Source organism: Papio anubis, chromosome 1 (assembly GCF_008728515.1).
Source record: "Papio anubis isolate 15944 chromosome 1, Panubis1.0, whole genome shotgun sequence".
NCBI classification, from domain to species: Eukaryota; Metazoa; Chordata; class Mammalia; order Primates; family Cercopithecidae; genus Papio; species Papio anubis.
In genome coordinates, this window is record NC_044976.1 from 180,305,436 (window position 1) to 180,320,104 (window position 14,669).

General features: G+C 45.0%; 1 protein-coding gene across 12 annotated transcripts in view; it reads right to left on the reverse strand.

Moving 5' to 3' along the window:
• Window positions 1-14,669, reverse strand: part of CACNA1E (calcium voltage-gated channel subunit alpha1 E) — a 498,649-nt gene that overhangs the window by 157,951 nt on the left and 326,029 nt on the right. The window lies entirely within an intron of this gene.

Here is a 14,669-nt window from a genome sequence, read left to right on the forward strand (position 1 = left end):
CCACCCACTCTCTCACACACAAACTCTAAGACCCATTTGAAACTTACAACAGATATTTTATCTTTAATTCACTGGAAAAACAAGGCCAAAGTCAAATGCCATGCCTAAAACTCACAAGCTAAATTAGTAAAATTAAGACGAGAACTCAGAATTTCTATGGCAAAGTATTTCTTGTCCCTCCAATTTACCTTTTCCCCCCTCACTACTAAATTTTGAAAACGTATTTTGATTCATTGTCCTCATGTTTCCTGTGGACTTCTGTGACATTCTCTTGTTTTCTCCCAAATTATCTCCCATTCAAATATTCCAGTCTGCAGAATATAGCCTCTTACCAATCATGGCAGCTATCACTGTATAGTCGATTCATCCATTAAAAACAGTTTGACTTTTATTTTAAGTTCAGGGGTACATGTGCAGGTTTGTTATATGTGACTCATGTCACAGCGGTTTGTTGTACAGATTATTTCATCACCCAGGTATTAAGCCTAGTACCCAATAGCTGCTTTTTCTTGATCCTCTTCCTTCCCCCACCCTTCACCCTCCAAAAGGCTCCAGTGTGTTGATCCCCTCCCTGTGTCCATATGTTCTCATCATTTAGCCCCCTCTTATAAGGGAGAACATGCAGTATTTGGTCGTCTGTTCCTGTGTTGGTTTGCTAAGGATAATGGCCACCAGCTCCATCCATGTTCCTGTAAAGAACATGTTCTCATTCTTTTTAAGGCTGCATAGTATTCCATGGTGTATATGTACTGCATTTTCTTTAACCATTCTGTCACTGGTGGGCATTTAGGTTGATTCCATGTCTTTGCTATCATAAATAGTGCTGCAATGAGCATATGCATGCATGTGTTTTTATAAGAGAATGATTTATATTCCTTTGGGTTATAAGCAAATCCAGTAATGGGATTGCTGGGTTGAATGCTAGTTCTGTTTTTAAGTATTTGAAGAATCACACCACTAAAACAGCTTCTAAGGCAATCTCCTTTCACCAAACTTGTGTGTTTTGTTCTGCCCCTACACTATTCAGAGAGAGATAATTGCAATTGAAGCAGGATAAAAGTTAAAAGTAAACAAGAAAACACTTTCTGAATGGGAAGGGACAGATGCAGACACCTGCCAATTTCAGTGTGTAAGATGGAGCTCTTTGGTTCAATCAGGTCTGGTCAATTAAATACAATCAGGGAAGATGTGGGCCAGAACTCAGAGAAAACTGTTCCTGAATATTAGCAGAAAGATGCAGAGGAACTAGATGTCAAGAGTTGTGGAGGGTTTTAACGGAGGTAGGAAGCCATTTTCTCTGAGTTTGTTAAGACATGGACCTTCCCTATGAGCTGAAAAATGAATTGCAATGATATTTGTATAGCTAGCTCTGTGTTTATTCATGATCACAAATCAGTCCTTCTGTAAGGCTGGCTAGCTCTGATGGTTCACCAGTAGAGTTCCAGATTAACAGGGTTTATTCACTCTATGGCTTGGCCAGCGGCCAAACCCCCCAGCACCGCAACATTCCTTGGCAAGAAAAACTGAGTCTATATCCAGCACCCAGATAGGACTTTGTTGCCAATAAACATTAGCAGGTATCAGCAATAGCAATGATGAAATTGTGACTTTTAAGATATTTTTGTTCTTAAATAATTGAGCTACAGTTTGAGGGTGGCTCAGAGCAATTTCAAACGGGTGACTACTTGCAAGGGATGCTGTAAAGAGGATGTCCAAAATTACATTGTTCTCATTGCTAGAGATCTGTAAGAAGTTAATGTATTTTGTGGAAAAAGGGCTTCTGTAACCAAAGACATTTGGGAAACACAGCAGATTATACTTTCTTCTGAGCCTCTGACGAGATCCACAAAAAAAGAACATTATTTACCTTGTTTACCCCATCATTTCATAGACACTTTTGATCATGGAACCCTCATTTTCAGAGAAAATCTAGTAACACATCAAGGAATATAGTCTATGAAATGTAGGAACTACAATGGGTCAGAATCTGGAATGTGTTTCTCAATTCTATAAAAAACCATTGATGAGCAGTGTCTTTTGATTCAGCATTTTGTGAGTATGTTTTGGTGCTGCTTCAACCTATATTCAGGCAGAAACCTTAACTGTCTGCTCATTTCTGTATCTGGCACCTAACTAAGGGTTTGGCACACATAGATGGTCAACTAATCAAAAAATGTCCACGATTCTAATAAGAAGATTCTCCTGTTAAAAATACACTGATACAGTTCATTCTGATAGCCCCCCTCAATCTGTGGAGATTTCTCTGAATTGCCGCAAACATTATCCACCACAGTGTTGGGGCCTGCTGGATGAAAAAGGAGGAGGATGGGAACTAGAAGGAGAAAAAGAATAGCTGGGACGACACCAGCACCAGCAAGGCCCTAGGGGTTCTTGAAGATGACTGACAGCTTAAAAGATTCTTTTGGAGAAAGTAGCTTGACAGCTCCTGTAGGTTATCACACGCCTTTTAATAGGCTTGCCCCACCCTCTCCACACCTTGCTCCTCTCCCTCCTGTTTCATTCTTCCTGCCCAGGTGGCTTCCACTCCCCTTGCATGCTTGTCCATGGGTCAGTGACACACCCGGTAGGACAAAGGGACACACCTCGGCAGGACGCAGGCTAGCAAAGGAATGCGTGCTTCCCTTTTTCAAAATGGCACGGCTCTTTCTGAGGCCAGTTGGGGCTTCAATCTCCTTCTGGTTCATCATTATTAAAACAAAATTGTCCAGTGTAGGAGAAACAACGACTCAAGTGTCCTTTGAGATTAAAAAAAGCAGCAGCAACCGACAACTCGAGGCAGCAAGTACCCAGAAAGCACGTGAAGTGGGAGTCGGGGTGAAGTTGCCAGTTCAACAGTGGAGTTGTGACTGTTTTCTTTCTCGTGGTGACTGTTTTCTTTCTCGTGGTGTGCACGTTTCTGTCTCAGCAGGAGGTGCAAGAGAGGAAGGTTGCCGTGAGTGAGAGGTAGAATCACTCATTCTCTCTCTACAGCATTCCCCCAGCTTCTGTGACAGAGTGGCAGTTCTCACAAGCTCCTTTCATGTAAGACTTGCACTCTATTTTCCCCAGCAACTCTTCCTTCAGGAACACGGGACAGCCATGCTAAGTACTCCAATCAAGATCCTGGCCCCACGAGAACCTTCACAACCCAGGCCTCTACTGTGGAGCAGCTAAGGGAAACCAGGGCCCTCCCTGCAAAGAATGCTGCCCAGAAAATGCTAGCCCCTCCATCCCACACCACTCATGCAACACCTACTATGAGTCAGGCATCACAGAAGAGCGCTTCTGTTTGGTCAGTGTCCTCTTACATGGGGCACTGATGCTCCTCCCATCTCCCAACACCCTCCCCACCCAGCTCTTCCCTAGACTGGCATGCTGGCTGCTTTCCATCTTCCTCACCTGCCGATCCCCTGAGTGACACACACGTGCACACATGCGCATGACGAGGGTGATGACAGACAGAAAGCAGTTCGGGGGCGGCAGCCCACCTGCACAGGAGTGCTCAGCGGGTACCAGTCCTGACATTGTGGGAATGTGTTCCTTTGGGAACCTGACTGATGGGGGTGGCGAGCTCACCCACTCCCTGTGTAAACAGGCACACATGGCAATTATCACATTAATCTCCAGGGGATTGGGGGAGATGCTACAAGGTAGGGTGGGAGGAGGATTGGAGAGAAGGATGGAGATACAGCAAGCAGGAGGAAAGGGGCCCCATGGGTCCCCTGAGCTGAGGCTATGTGAGCAGGGCCCAGCCCCCAGCCCCAGAGACAGGTCTCTAACGGGGTTCCCCAGGGCTCCATGGAAAACATTCTCCCTGTCTGTGCACCCTCTTCACAGAGCAGCTCTAACCTGGGAGGCTGAATTGCCTATGATTGAGTGGGAAGGCTGAGTGTGTTGGGGCTGGGAGTAAGGCAGATGCTGATTCCATGGTCCTTTCAGAAGCAAACGGTCTCTGGAAGACACCTGCTCCAAAGGCTGGCAGCAGCACCTGCTGGTTAGAGCAGGGCTGGCCTAGGGAGGGTTTCCTCCACTGCGCACTGCCAGCACCTGTGGACAGACAGTTCTGTGTGATGGGGGCTGTCCTTTGTGTGCCTTAGCAACATTCCTGACCTCTACCCATTAGAGGCCACTAGTACTTCTCCAGATGCAACAATCAAAAATTGCCAAATATCCTGGGGGGCAAGATGACTTTTGATTAAGAACTGCTGTACTCAAGGCTCCATCTCAAGGAGAGATCTTCGGCTTCCTTAATTATTAACCGAGCTCAGGTCAGGAGATGGTTGGAGCAGCCAACATAGGCTAGCAAAAAAGCCAGGGCATTCATCCCTCAGAAGCATCTGTCCAAAGCCTCTGCTGACCACTCCCAGGGAAAGGAAAATTCACAGAGCAGCGAGTGGGGAAGGAAAGAGGTCAGGGACTGATTCAATTGCTTCACACCTTCCCTCATAGCCACACATCCGGTCTCCTGCACCTCACAGGCCAACATACCCTCCCTTAGGCTCCCATTTCCTCCAGCACTAAGTGTGACAGCTCCTATCCCACCCCGAGGGACTTGGATTCCATGTCTTAGAGTTGAAATGCCATATTTTTTATTCAACACATTCATAGGCCACCTACTATGTGACAGATACTTTTCTATGATTTCAGGATGATGAGTAAGACAGTCTCAGTCCCAGTCCTTTGAAACTTGTGATCTAATGGGGGAGACACCCATGAAGCAAGTGCGCACACAAATGTAACTTTAACTCTGGAGTGCAGTCAGTGCTATGAAGGGAGCACAGGGCACTGGGGCAGGTGGGCCTGCATGGTCCAGGAGCTCAGAAAAGGATGTGCTGAAGCTTTCAGGGAAAACAATCACACGGGAGTCTAAGAAACTACCTTGGCTGAGACAGCAGAAGCCAGAAAGGCAGTGAAAAGGTTAACTATGAAAAGGTTAAATATCACTGGACAACCAGCCTCCAGATAACCCTAAGGCTTTCCTCATGTCGCTTCCTAGGCACTCTATCTCCCACCCCAAATGTAACATCACCCCAACTTTTAGAACAATCACTTAGATTGGCCTAATTGGAAATCCCATCTGAACACTTCCCTGCATGTGCTGAGCCATCCACAGGAATCAGCCACCCAGGACAGCCCTCTCCCACCCTGCTCCTGCCTTCCTCCCTGTCTGGCTCTCACCAGTAAGGACGTGGCAGGTTCTGTGGCACTCTCGCCCATGCCTCATCCCCCAGCTGCTACATAACTGTTGGCTGCTAATAACTCACATCAGCCTCACCCCTGTACGCTTTTCAGATGCCTTGCCCTTGCCTGACAGACCAGCTTCACCTAGAATGTTATTCCTGCCCCTGCTGGTGATGATGGGGGGCTATAACAGATAACGACCTAATGTAGAAGTTATCAACGGCCCAGCCCTTTTGCCACTGGGTAAGACAACTGCTGTGGTGGAATTCACACTTTGGGCTGCCCATGGAACCAGGCTGAGGCTTTGCCTAGTTTTTCCCTTGACCTATTCTGCTTCCCTCACATATCTACGGGTAACTCCTAAGAGCAGTCCTTCATTAAAACACTGCCACAAGAAGCTCAATTTCACAATCAGTTTCTAGGGAATTTGATTTAAGGCATTCTATCAGGGTTTTGACCACCATACAAAGCTGGCAACACCCCTCCCCTGAGTCACACCACTTGGATGGTGTTTCTACCTCAAAGCCACTGTATGAGTCCTCTGACCACACCACATTTTAGGAAAAGGATACAATGTACAGCATACCCCACATGTCACTGGGCAATTAAATGCCTATAATGGGTTTCCTGCAGACTAGGAAATCCAGTCATACTCTTGGAAGAGGATGATGAGAACAAGTCATCCAACTCATCATTCCATAGAAGAAAGTGAGCCCCAAGGAAGCAAAGCGACTTCCCTGAGGATCCAAGCAACTTATCAGCAGATCTGGGGCCACAATCTAGAACCAAAATGGGTCAACTTCTTGCAAACCCTTGACTCTTCATGCCTGCTTTAGTTCCAGAACTCTTAAAAGCAATCTTACCCATACCATTACCACCTTCTAGGGAAGAACAAAAGACAGATAGGACAGACACCACTAGGATCTTGCGCCAGAAAAATGAAAGCTGTCTTCTCAGCCCCCAGGCAAGAGGCAAAGGTTGGGGAGCAGAGGAAAGAATGAGGACCTAGAGCTCCAAGTGAAACATAAGCACCTGCTGCCACCCAGCCAGGAGGCTGAGCCTGCCAGGCCCAGGAGCAGGGTGTTTCACTGGAACTTGGAGCCCTGAGTATATTTAATGAACACACTAAGTCTCCCCACACAAACAATCTCTGGAGGCAGCATCTGACTTAGCCGGGGCCGTTATGAGTAAGCAAGGCTTCCCACACATTCTGGTCATTCCGAATCCTCTGGACTTGATGCAGCCACCATCTCCCCGCTGTCCAGAGTGTCAGTGATTGTCACTGAGGATGCAGCAGTGCCGTAATCCAGAACCACATTTCACGACCTATTCTTCCCCTTCTTTTGCCAGCAGGAAAATGCAGCAGAGTGTTTGGCAAAGAGGAGTAGCACAGAAAGAAACACTCCTCCTTCCAACCTACAAGCTGCCACCCGATGCTACCGAGACCAGGGTCAGGAGCTCTGGCCAGGCAGCTGCAAGGGCAGGCACAGCCCACCCCAGATGTGGGCAGCCCTCACCACTGGCACTGGGCAGGCAGGTACCCGTGTGTCAGTGAACACCCATCCACGCTCCTGGGAGGGCAATTCAAGAGCAAACAGCGGTGCCACATAGGACTATGAAAGCTGCTGTGGCAGAGTTTGCAAAAGTGGGCACCTCCAATATGGGCAGGGCTCAGGGTCCTATTGTGCTTAAAATCCCTCTGGTTAAATCCTAGTAATTCCAACATTGATGTCATGTGATGTTTATCCCATCCCTCCCCTCTCCTTTCCTGAACCCTGATGCAGAAGCCCAACTGGGAGATGCTGGATCCTCTTAAGAAGGTCTTCTTGTAACTGCTGGGGCTGATCTGGGTTACACAGGGTTTCAATATTCTATTCTCTCTACTTTTCTGCATGACTGAAAATTTCTATAATAAACGTTTTAGGGTTTTTTTCCAAAATAAAATCAGTTTATTTAAATAGTTCTGGGTCATGGGTGAATTTTAAAAGAAATCCTTTTTTAGTCAAAACAGGGAAAAATGTTAATAGTGATAACCTGTGGGGGGAGTGAGGGGGTAGAAATGAGTTATTCCTAAAATTATTTTTATACTTTGCAACTTTCATGCAATAACAAAGTGTTGTTTCGGGGTTTGAAAAAACAATGATTATTAGAAAAAATTAAAAAGAAGGCCCTCTGCAACCACAGCCCAGGGTGCTGGAGAGGCAGACGATCTGGGGGGGCCAGGACAGAGGCAGTTGACCCTGTGCTGGGCCATCCAGGCTGGGATCCTGCTTTGCTTTGGGAAAAGGCCAGTGTGTTGCTCTGACACCACCCCCACCATATGCAGATTAGCCAAAGCAGGTGAATTTGAGACAGTATTAAAGAGAACGTGTCCAGTGGTGATGAGCTAAAGCGCATCACCCGTTTGCCCCTTCTACAGTGCTTGCTGATAAGAGATTTGTATTCTTTAAAGAGGGGCAAGCACCAGAAAGGGCTCTGAGAACAAGAGAGGAGGTGAGTGTCAGAAAAGCAAAAGAGTATAGGAGGCTTCATATATCCTTTATTGTGAATGTTTTGTGCAATGCCCATCCTATTCCAGAAAGAGCATGCTGGATAATACCAAGGTAACCGCTCTTCAACCAGTCCTTCTCTGATTCTCCACTTTGTCCTATGGTTGTCAGGGATCAATCCTTCTGGTCGCCATCATTTATTGCTTTTCCTGATGTTCCCTTCTCCCTCTCACTAACAAATCACTGTTTTCCACTCAGTCTAATATAAGTACTCTAACCTACATCGTCTTACAGATTTTAGAGCTGGAAGGAACCACAGAATCTTGCACAAACCCCTCATTTTACAGAAGAACCAAGGTTCAAAAGCCAAGTGACTGCCAAAAGATACTCCACTCATTGGTTATGGAAGTAGAACCAGAATGCAGGACTTCTGACCTCCAATCCACTCTGCACAGCTCTTCTGTTCTGTCCACTCTGTGTAGCACCTAATTATACACAGCCCTGTACCCTCTCATTATTTTGTATATAAGTAGTGTTGCCTTAGGCCAGGCACAGTGGCTCACACCTGTAATCTCAGCACTTTGGGAGGCCGAAGCAGGCAGTTCACGAGGTCAGGAGTTCAAGACCAGCATAGCCAACATGGTGAAACCCCATCTCTACTAAAAATACGAAAATTAAGCCGGGTGGGCATGCCTGCAGTCCCAGCTACTCAGGAGGCTGAGGCAGAAGAATCACTTGAACCCAGGAGATGGAGGTTGCACTGAGCTGAGATCGCGCCACTACACTCCAGCCTGGGTGACAGAGCGAGACTCAGTCTCAAAAAAAAAAAAAAAAAAAAAAAATTGTGTTGCCTCATTATCTCATTTGAAAGTTACCTGAGATTGAAGACCACGATTGTCTCTCATGTCCTCTGAAGGTTAGGACCACTGATATCAGACCTGCAAACACCGGCATTTAATGAAGATAGGAGCAAGGATAGATATGTCATGTAAGGCTTCCTGAGACTGTACTTTCACCCAGACATGAAGTGGAAGGTGGATTCAGTTTGGCCAATCAACAGAGGAAGATATTCCAAGGAGAGAGAAACAGGTGGGAATGCTAAGACCACAGAGGGCTGCCTTTGGTGGTAGCAAGCAAGGCAAGGTAAGGCCTGAAGGATCAGATCATGGAGGACCCTGAATGGTGGCATAAATTGTTTGGTTTTGCTCAGTCCCTGTGAACTCTTCCTTCTGTCTTCTCTCTCCTGTCCCCTTACTCCACCATTACAAGTCCTCTCATACTTGAAAACACTGTTAAGCCACCGTAAGGTTTCCCCTAAACATGTCATTCTACTTCACTCCAGAATTCCCCCAGCAATCAGGCACACCTCACAGTAGCATACATATTCATTCAACACTTTTGAGTGTGTACTCTGCACAAGATGAATGAGAAAGGAAAAACAGTTCTCAAGGGCTTTAGTATCCATAAGAAGGCTAAGTCATGAGTACAAATACCTATAATAGAAAACAGAACATTAAGTGCTGCACTCAGGCATTTATTTATACTTATTTATAGACCTTCTTTATATGTGTTCTGTCTCTTTTACATATTGGTCCTCCCTTCCCATTAGGGCTGAATGTTTCTTAAAGACAGAACTGCATCTTTATTTCTGTGTTCACTCTACCAATGCCTAGAATATTACTCTGCAAACAGGAGATTCTCGATAATGTTGTTTACTAATAGGAGATTAGAAACCTGCTGGCATTCTTCTGCTTCACAAGCCTATATAAGTTTCCTTCTCTGGAAATAAATATATCACCTGTAAAATGTCATCTCTGTTGACATACAGCAAGTACACTTAGCTAACTCAAATATTCAGCACAGCCTATAAGAGCAGACACTCAAGAAAAAAGCTTCAGATAATCATTTTTCATGGCTTTCATTCTTCCCTCCTCAATGAATTCCGAGCAGAAGGTGAATTAATTTATCACTGAACATCTCTGTTTTAATTAATAATTGTGTATCAAACACTACGTAAGTCTGGTTAGCCCCACTGGTTTCCTGAAGAAGCCCCAGGACAGTTAGTTTCACTTATTCTGTGGCCACAGGAAACACTCCTATTCCTTAATAAAAACAGGTTGAAAGCAAGGAACCATGGCTTGTAAGTATTTGTATCTCTGGAACCCAAGATAGCATCGATGAAAGACATGCTCAATAAGTCTACATCAGCGTTGATGGAGTGATAATGAAATGTCAGTCCTACATGCCTATCCATGACCTGAAGGCCTGAGGGTACATGGGTGAGTCGCTCCAAGATGGCCCTACGAGGTCAGTTTCTCATAGCACACTGAGCTACAGATGTGCACAAAATATCCTCCCCTCATCTCTTTGACAGACCTTCGGGACAGTCAGTCCCCAGGCTGGTCACCTCCACTTGTAAGTAGCCTCATCCACTTCCCTTAGTGCCATATAATTGTTATTTATAGGAATCACTGTGTCAGGCGACCATCTGTGAGTAACACTGATGCCAAATTCCTCCCTTCAGTAGGTGCCTGTATCAGACAACAGATGTGGGGTTCCTTCCCACTCAGACTCCATATTTCTCATTCTGCTTCTCCTCTCTCTCATGGACTCTAACTCTCAGGTTTCAATTCTGCCACTCCCAACCCCCTTCTCTTTTCTCATCTCTTGATTTGTACTCTCTTATTCACTCTCCTGCTGCCCCCCTAGAAATTCATCTTGGCTCTCTTCTTTCCCCAAAGATACACAAAGCTCATTCCAAATGAGAATCCCCATTAGTTTGGGGCACAACAAGGTTAAAACAAAATAGAGATGATAAAGTAATCATGTTCATTGTTTCTCCAATCTGGGAAACATCGGAAAGAATCCCTTTTTACTTTGACCACTTTGCATAGCTCTCTCTGCTCTTCATTAGGGTGGAATGTAGGAAGAGCAGTGAAGATGAGAGAGCAACACAAGAATGCACATAAGCTGTCAGAGGGCAGAGCCAACCTAAACCCATTCAGATCTCTTTCTGGAAGTACTAAAAAGACATAATTAAAACATCTTTATCTGAACATTTTCCTGTCACTTAGACCCTAAGGCTCCATGTAACAAAGGGGAGAAAAATAATAATGGTTTCCACTTGTTAAGCATCTACTCGGCTGGGTGCAGTGGCTCACGCCTGTAATCCCAGCACTTTGGGAGGTCAAGGCAGGCAGATCACGAGGTCAGGAGATCGAGACCATTCTGGCTAACACGGTGAAACCTTGTCTCTACTAAAAACACGAAAAAATTAGCCAGGCGTGGTGGCAGGCACCTGGAGTCCCAGCTACTCGGGAGGCTGAGGCAGGAGAATGGCGCAAACCTGAGAGGCAGAGCTTGCAGTGAGCCGAGATCACACCACTGCACTCCAGCCTGGGCAACAGAGCGAGACTCCGTCCCCCCCCAAAAAAAAAAGAATAAATAATAATTTAAAAAAGCACCTACTCTACTCTAAGCTGGACATTGGACCAGGTGAATAGCATACATTAATCTTCACAACCACATGCAAGAGAAGCGCTATTGCAATTGAACATGTAACAAACTATTAGTTTGTTTTCATACTGCTATAAAGAACTGCCCAAGACTGGGCAATTTATAAGGAAAGAGGTTTAATTGACTCACAGTTCAGCATGGCTGGGGAAGCCTCAGGAAACTTACAATCATGGTGGAAGGGAAAGTAAGGCACCTTCTTCACAAGGAGGCAGGAAGGAGAATGCATGTAGGAGGAACTACCAAACACTTATAAAACCACCAGATCTTGTGAGAACTCACTCACTATCATGAGAACAGCATGGGGGATACCGCCCCCATGATTCAATCACCTCCACCTGGTCTCTCCCTTGACATGTGGCAATTGTGAGGATTATAGGGATTACAATTCAAGATGAGAGTTTGGGTGGGGACACAGTCAAACCATATCACAAACCAACAGGCAACAAGAACAACACAACCCAGGCTCAGAAGGCACAGGGGATGTGCCCAAGCTCCCACAGTAAGCATATTGAAGATTCAGAATCCACACCCAGCCTAGGCCTCTCCTCAAGAAGCTATATTGTATTGCCTGGGTTAGAGGGCAAGGGGGTTAGAGACAAAAATAGCAATGTTTTAACTCAGAATATATTTGAGAATGGAGCTATGGATGCTGGTATTTACAACAGTACCAGCGGAGAAAATAGTTTCTAATTTCATATTGTAATCCTATTCCAATGTTGTGTTGTTTCCATTCCTTTGATATCTACACCCTAACTTGGCAATTCCTCCTCTGCTCTGGATGTCAGATAAGGTTGGAAGACTGTCACAGCAAATTCCCTGGCTAGTTGTACAACAGCCATTTTGTTGCCAGGGAGATCTTGTAAAGTGGGGCAAGTGATTCCCAGGCACAGCTGGTTTCATTCTTCAGAGTTGTCATTTCTAACCAACACATCTTGCCCTGTCTCTCGCCTGTTTAATACCTTGCAATGGGGATTTGCCCATGACAAATGACTGACCCAACCTAGCCTCTCTAGCTCATCTGTCTCTCACAGCATCTGCCTACCTGTATACCAAGTCACACAGTCACACCCAGCTTCTTGCAATCTATGCCATGTTCTTTCCTATGTCTAGTACCTAACTATTGCTCATGTTGTCCCCACTGCCTATAATGTCTTTCCTACCTTTTCCAGCTGAAAAGCCTCTGCTGAAACCCTGATTGAATGTTACCTTCACTAAAACACCTTCCTAGAGTCAGTCACTGCCTTATGTCCTGCACTGAATTCCACCATACCACTTAACTGCAACATAATCATTGTGGGCTGGTATGTTGTTCACTTCTACAAGACTTGACACTCTCAAGAACAAGAAGCAGGTTTGGTTTATCTGTTTCTGGCCCAGAACCCAGCTCAGCTCTCAGTAGGTGCTCAGCAAGTGTTTGCTGAATGAATAAACAAATAAGCGAATAAGCTGAATGTATGGCTCCAATTAAATCTGAGACAAGCAGAAAGGATGAAAGACAGAAAGACACACAGAAAGAAAGACACACAAAAAGACAGAAAGACAGAAAGAAAGAGGTGATTAGAAAGATTTCCCCAAGAGTTAATTAAGTGCCTAGGGTTTTGGTTTTTTTCCCCACCACTAAAATGGCAAAACTAATAGATGATTAGAGGGGCTTTATCAGGGATTATCACTTAATAAGCCCTTCCCAGGTATATCTTGCCACAAAGAACTTCTAATCCTCTCTGAAGAAGAAAGTCTCTATCACTCTTATCTCAGATGAGCTCAGAAAAGATTAAAACAAAACTGGTAGCCTCTGCTTTCTCATATAGTTACAGTCTCAGCTGTGAAGCTGGGTCTAAGAGACAGGAGAGACTTGACTCATCATGAATGTGGACTGTGGTCCCTGTGGAGCCCCAGACAAAGATTAGGAAACTCTCCCTGATTTCCAAATAACAAGAGGAAACCACTTCTCTCAGGGATGGGGCGGGGGATGGTCATATCAAAGAGGGGAGAGGGCAGCCTCCTTGGAGAAGGTTCAGAAAACAGGGGCCCTTTGCTGATGGGCATTGCTACGGAACGCTCCGTTAATGCTGACAGCACCAGCCCCATGGCATTTGAACCTGAAATTGACCCTGGTTCTCTAGATGGCAAGACTGGGCAAGGCTAAGCTTGAAACTCTCCCACCCCAATCTGAGGGTTCTGCCTTCTTCAGCTGTGTCAACCAGAGACTGTAAAGCCTCAGTCCTGACAATCCCCCTCCCCCCTCCAAAACAAGTTTCATGGTCCAAATCCTGGCCATCCATCAGGGCCTTTCTTATATTCCACTGGGGTGCACTGATTCTCCAACAGCCAAGTAGGGCTGCTTCCTCTGACGGGTGCTCCAAGGGTTTTTCAGGCCTGCTTTGGAATTCTCTGATCCCCACATTAAGGTTCAGCCCCCATCGATTCTCTTGACAAAATCCTAGAGATTTATTTAGTCTGGAAGATATCAATTTCTCTAGGTCAATTCTGTGATATTCAGCATCAGGTCAAAATATGTTGGTAATAAGAGTCAACATGTTTTGGAGTAATTACTATATATGTTTTGACTACATGATCACATTTCATCTTCTCAGTAATCTGCTGAAGCAGAAACTAGTACTATAACCTTTTCCTTTGATGACAAAACTGAGGCACAGAATGGTTAAGTAACTTGCCTGAGGTTGCACAGATAATGACAGGTCAGGACTATATCCCTAGCAGTCTGACCCCAGCACTCTTAACCAATATGCCCTGTATGTGGTACAGTATCTGAAACCTAGTAAATGCTCCACAAACATTAAATAGGTTAAGCTCAGTTCCCCTTAGGCAATTCTTGGCAAAGAAAGAAAAAGAAATGCATAGGTCATTATTATTTATATTCCTGTCATCTAAATATTTTACTTACCATGAACAAGGAGTTGGTTGTATACTTTGAAATCTCTTATTATTTGTAGGTTATTACAATACTTATCACCCCATATAATAATTGCTTATTTACTGTATCTTTTGTACAGATCTGTGAACTCTTAGAGGGCAAGGTTTTATATTTCTCTAAGTAGTACCTAGCACAGTGTTTCACACTGAATAGGTGCTCAATAAACATCTGTTCTATGAATGGATGAATGAGCTAATCAAATAATTTAGAATCAAAATGCAGAGGAATATTCCAGCCACAGCCAAATCAAACTGGGTAAACATAGTCTAGAGCAGTGGTTCTCAGAGTGTGGCCCCTGGACCTGCAGTGTCAGCATCATTTGGGACCTTGTCAGAAACGTTGGGTCCCAGTGCAGAGTCCAGAGCAGAACTCTAGGGCAAGCTCAGCAATCTATGTTTTAACAAGCCCTTTAGGTGATGCTTGCTAAAGTTTGGGAACTACCGTTCTAGGCAAAAATAAGAAGTCTACCATGAGTAGCTTTAGCTGCTACATTGATGTATTATATCTAGGAGTAAAAAAAGAGGGAGAGAGAGATATGAGGAAGGAGA